Genomic DNA, 6,000 nt, shown 5'->3' with positions numbered 1-6,000 from the left:
AAACTTTTAAAAATATATACTGCACTGCTGCTGCTAAGTCGCTTCAGTCGTGTCCGACTCTGTGCGACCCCATAGACGGCAGCCCACCAGGCCCCACCGTCCCTGGGATTCTCCAGGCAAGAACACTAGAGTGGGTTGCCATTTCCTCCTCCAATGCATGAAAGGGAAAAGTGAAAGTGAAGTCGCCCAGTCGCCACCGACTCTTAGCGACCCCATGGACTGCCGCCTACCAGGCTCCTCCAACCATGGGATTTTCCAGGCAAGAGTACTGGAGTGGGGTGCCATATACTGCACTAGTAAGGATATAATATTTGAGAAAGGCTATGATTCAAAAGCATGATCAGAAAATTTCAAATAGAGCATTGAATTAGATCTCTAAATACCACCATGCACTCAGTAAATAGATGGGGCTGGCAGTGCAAATCAAATTGGGAAAACTGAACATCTCAGTAATGCTGCCAGTTTCTCAAGCCTCAAAGGTTTACATCTTTGAATTCTTGCCTAAGTCAGTATTATAGTATATGGAATGTTCCGTGAGTTTAATTTAAGCTCTGCATTTAAAGGTATGTAATTGTAATTCCACTCCTCAACTATAAACTTATAGGGGATTTGAAGGAAATAACTGGCTACAAACGGGAGAGTTAAATAGGAAAATGTGGGCAGTAAGTATGTTTTGAACCCCTATTTCTCTCTTAGGATTAGATTTGAGGCCATTAGCTGCTATAACAAATAAACACACAAATGTGCACTAGCTCAACTACAGTAAAGATTTATTTCCCACTCAAGTTCAAAAATTGAAGTTCTTAGTTCGTGGATGGTCTGAGCAAACTTCAGAGACCCAGGCTTCTCCAGTTTTAGTTCAGTTCAGTTCAGTTCAGTCGCTCAGTCGTGTCCGACTCTTTGCGACCCTATTAATCGCAGCACGCCAGGCCTCCCCGTCCATCACCAACTCTGGAGTTCACTCAAACTCATGTCCATCAAGTCGGTGATGCCATCCACCCATTTCTCCAGTTTAGGATGTGTTCTTTTCAGCATGTTGTTTCCAGTATGGCAGACTAGGCCTCAGTCAATCAAAAGGGAAAGGAATAAATATCATCAGTGGAAAGGTTTCCTAGACAAGACCTGGAAATAGAACAGGTGACTAATAGTCATATTCCACTGGCTGGAACTCAGTTACATGGCCACATCTCACTTCAAAGGAAGCGGGAAAAGAGTCCAGGGTATGCCCAGGATGACAGGCCACAGCCACACTCCTCTGTGTAGACTCATCTCTGAGGACTGTAGTTTCCTCTCCTCAGTCTCTAGTGCTCTCCCAGCTGCCTCCATCACCTCTTCAACTGCTGGAGGAAAGCAGTCTATTTAATTCACAGTTATGTGTCAGCCCTGGGTGTGAATTTTAAAAGCAGAAGACTGAAGAATGATTACTCATTCCATAAGAAGACAAGTAGACAATTTTGTTGTTCTCTTGGTTGTGATTTTGTGGGTTGGGTTGGTTGGTTGGTTGGTAAAACAGGTTCAAAAAATACTTTGAGCAAGGTCCTTAATCCACACACACAAAAAGGCAAGTTCTAAAAACCAGTAAGATTTTTGGAAAATGGGAGAGAAAGTGCAAATTAAATAATAGTACAAATAGCATCTGTTTAATTCTGGCTTTTTCTTAATATCTTTAGCTATCCACAATGCAAAGTTTTGGCAGATTGGTGTCTGTACTGGTGTTAAGTAAAAGATGTATCTCATCAAGTCAGCAACAGAGACCATGTGTTAATTCCTATACTTAGTTTGCGTTTTTAAAATAGAAATCGTTAAGTACAAGGTGTTCCAAAACTGAAATCTTGACTCTTTCAGAAACTTGCTCCACCCACATACTGTCCCTTCTCTGTTGATGCAACTCTATCCTAAGAGTTGCACAAGACCAAAATTTAGAGTCATTTTTAACATCTTTCTCTCATACCTCTTATCCAAACTTCTCTCTTCTCTTATCCAAGAAATCCTATTGATTCCATGTTCAAAACACCCAGAATATGAACACTTCTCCTCATCTTCACTTATGGATTGAATCCCCATCCTCTTTCATCTTGATTACTGAAATAGCCTCTTAACTAATTTCAGTGTTTTTATTTTTGCCTACCCATCCCCACCTGTACCTCCATACCATACTATACACACACAGAGACTACTCTCAACCCATGGGGTTGGGGAAGAAGCAAAAGTTGAAACAGTGAAATTCGTCTGGGAGCTACCGTAGTAATCCAGGTAAGAGGCAGCGAATGTTCCTACCACTTTCTCCATCAGTCCGCTTCAGCCATAATGACCTTATTGCTATTTCTGAACAAGCTATCCTCTCACGTTTCCCTCTCATGTCACTTCTCAACCAGGCCTTTCCTGAGCGTCCTATGTCCATCCTCCTGCTCAGAATTTTCAAAGCCTCTTGAAATGAGTGTTCACTTTCTCTTTTCTTAATTGAGGTGTAATTGAAATAGGAAATTGTATTAGTTTCAGGTACACAACATAGTGATTTGTTATTTGTATATACTGCAAAATGATCACTGTAAGAAGTCTAGTTAACGTCCATTACTACACAGAGCTACCAAAACAATGCTTTTCTTGTGACGAGTGCTTTTGGGGAACACATGTATACCTGTGGCGGATTCATTTTGATTTATGGCAAAACCAATACAATATTGTAAAGTTAAAACATAAAATAAAATTTAAAAAAAGGACCTACTGTCATAGCAACTGTCAAATATGCAATACATGATTTTTTATTATAGTCACCATGCGGTACATTACATCCATGTGATTTATTTGTAACTGAAAATCTGTACTTGTGCCTTTTACCCCTTTACACATTTTGCTGAGCTCCACCCCCCACCTCTGGTAAACACAAATCTGTTCTCTGGATCTATGAGCTTGTTTTCTCTTTAAGATTCCACATGTAAAATCATATGGTATTCCTCTTTCTCTGTTAGACTTATTTCACTTAGCGTCATGCCCTCAAGGTCCATCCACGTAGTGGCAGTGGCAAATGGAAAGATTTCATTTTTTATGACCGAATAATATCGCATTGTATTTATTTATGATACCGTACTTTATTCATTTATCTGTCAGTTAGTTTTAAGTTGTTTCCATGACTTGGCTATTGTAAATAATGCTGCAATGAGCATGGGGATGCATGTATGTTTTTGAATTAGTGGTTTTTTTGTTTTTTCTTTAGGCAAGTACCTAGAAGTGGAATTGCTAGATCACATGGACTTCTGTTATTAAGACTGGAAGGCCTCCTCCCCCCCATACTGTTTTGCATAGTGGCTGCACTAACTTACATTCCCAGCAGTAGTCCATAAGGGTTCTTTTTCTCTGTATCCTCACCAACATGTGCTGTGTTCATGTCTGGTGGTTTCTTCATCTTTGTCACAAGCATTCTTGCCGCATAACTACTTAGCCACAAGGCAGTCTTGCCATAAAAGATAAGTAACAAAAAATAAAAGGACATCAAAAAGAATGTAAACAGGAAACATCAGAAAGGAATAGATTATTGCAAAATACAAAATACTTGAATACCTTTAAAATATGTGTAGACTCATGGCAATACTTCTCAAAACAAATTTATTGGCTTGTACCAAAACACTTGTCTTCCAGGTCTATTTTCGTAGTATTTTATATCTGGTTTTTTGGTTTTTGTTTTGTTTTGTTTTGTTTTTTGGCTTGTTGATCCTTCTCCTTGTTCAGAACCATACATTTTCTTTTTTCACTAAAATGTCTTCCTTCATTTAGATAGACTTTCCAAATATTAGGATGCCTATTTATAACTGAGCTTTGTACTGTGTTGTGTAAACCTTCCACACTATTGGTTTTTCTTGGAATATTATTGTCACATGTCCATTGAGCGGCATTCCAAAGTTCTGTGGGAAATGGGTATTTGGCCTCTTTCTCCTCCAATGTACTGTATTTCAAAAACAAAAAACAAAAACAACTTTTGGTGCAAAGTCATCATCATCTGTCACACGTTTTATACATCAAACCAAACTATCAACCGTTCATTTTATTTTTACAGAAAAATTGCCATATAGCCAATTAGTTTTGCTGCAAAAATGTGGCAAAATGCTTGTGGCAAAGATGCTTAGGGCAAAAGTACCTAGAAATGTTATTTTTTGACTTTTTAAATAATAGCCATTCTAATAGGTATAAGGTGATATCTCATTATGGTTTTGGTATGCTTTTCCCTGATGATTGATGGTCTGAATTTGGCAATAAGGAGTTCATGATCTGAGCCACAGTCAGCTCCCGGTCTTGTTTTTGCTGACTGTATAGAGCTTCTCCATCTTTGGCTGCAAAGAATATGATCAATCTGATTTCGGTGTTGACCATCTGGTGATGTCCATGTGTAGAGTCTTCTCTTGTGTTGTTGGAAGAGGGTGTTTGCTATGACCAGTGCGTTCTCTTGGCAAAACTCTATTAGCCTTTGCCCTGCTTCATTCTGTATTCCAAGGCCAAATTTGCCTGTTACTCCAGGTGTTTCTTGACTTCCTACTTTTGCCTTCCAGTCCCCTATAATGAAAAGGACATCTTTTTTGGGTGTTACTTCTAAAAGATCTTGTAGGTCTTCATAGAACCATTCAACTTCAGCTTCTTCAGTGTTACTGGTTGGGGCACAGACTTGGATTACTGTGATATTGAATGGTTTGCCTTGGAAATGAACAGAGATCATTCTGTCATTTTTGAGATTGCATCCAATTACTGAATTTCAGACTCCTTTGTTGACCATGATGGCTACTCCATTTTTTCTGAGGGATTCCTGCCCGCAGTAGTAGATATAATGGTCATCTGAGTTAAAATCACCCATTCCAGTTCATTTTAGTTCGCTGATTCCTAGAATGTCGACGTTCATTCTTGCCATCTCCTGTTTGACCACTTCCAATTTGCCTTGATTCATGGACCTGACATTCCGGGTTTCTACGCAATATTGCTCATTACAGCATCGGACCTTGCTTCTATCACTAGCCACATCCACAACTGGGTATTGTTTTTGCTTTGGCTCCATCCCTTCATTCTTTCTGGAGTTATGTCTCCACTGATCTCCAGTAGCATACTGGGCACCTACCGACCTGGGGAGTTCCTCTTTCAGCATCCTATCATTTTGCCTTTTCATACGGTTCATGGGGTTCTCAAGGCAAGAATACTGAAGTGGTTTGCCATTCCCTTCTCCAGTGGACCACATTCTGTCAGACCTCTCCACCATGACCCGCCTGACTCTAAATAGAAGTTTCATTTTCAGGATAATGTCTAGAGAGAGGGTTACTCTAGGAATCTCTCTCACTGTGATGGTAAGTCTTTCTCAGAGGCCCCTTGCGAACCTCTTTTCAGTTAGCTGGGTCACATGTCATCTCTAGCACCCATCACTTGGTCTAGAGGGGCAATTAGCTTTAGGTGCACTAGACCCGCCCGCCAGAGCAACCTGGAGTGATGAGGTCAAGTTCTCCTGAGACCTACAAGAGGTATGGGGAAGAGACGATACCTTGAATAAAGTCTAGGTATTGTTGGAAGGAAGGGAGAAACCAATGCTTGTACGCAGCAGAAATGTCTGTTTCAAATGGTGATTGTTGTTCATATATAAAATACAGCTCTCCAAAAATCAAAAGCAAGTGAAAAATTTGAGGGAGCACTCTTCTATATATACAGAATTGTTGTTCTGTAGCTTCATAATCTTTCAGTCAGGAGATTTTTGCAGTCCTGTCTTTCAGTTTCATGGTGTGCTTTCAACCTTTTTTCAAAAAGGACTTATATACCAACTTGGTCATTTTGTGGCTGCTGTTTTTTAAACTGGGCTTCCCAGGAGGCTCAGTGGTAAAGAATAAGGCTGTAACTTTGGAATGGTAGCAAACATTTTATTTGCCTTCTGTATTTGTTACTGTGCATTTCAGATTATGTTTTTTTCTAACGTTTTATTCAACCAAACTTTAACGAGCACTATCCTTACCTGGGCTTCCCCAGTGGCACAGTGGC

The 6,000-nt window shown here is 39.9% G+C and overlaps 1 long non-coding RNA gene across 1 annotated transcript; it reads right to left on the bottom strand.

Annotated features, from left to right (window-relative positions):
* Nucleotides 1-803: 803 nt before the first annotated feature.
* LOC129640882 (uncharacterized) lies at nucleotides 804-3,665 on the bottom strand. The gene is made up of 3 exons (XR_008709020.1): nucleotides 3,559-3,665; nucleotides 3,321-3,451; nucleotides 804-1,337 (listed from the first exon to the last, which is right to left on the bottom strand). It is a non-coding gene; the product is annotated as an uncharacterized LOC129640882 (long non-coding RNA).
* Between the last annotated feature and the right edge of the window lie 2,335 nt (nucleotides 3,666-6,000).

Source organism: Bubalus kerabau, unplaced genomic scaffold, assembly GCF_029407905.1.
Source record: "Bubalus kerabau isolate K-KA32 ecotype Philippines breed swamp buffalo unplaced genomic scaffold, PCC_UOA_SB_1v2 scaffold_50, whole genome shotgun sequence".
Taxonomy (NCBI): domain Eukaryota; kingdom Metazoa; phylum Chordata; class Mammalia; order Artiodactyla; family Bovidae; genus Bubalus; species Bubalus kerabau.
This window is presented reverse-complemented; position numbering and strand designations above follow the sequence as displayed.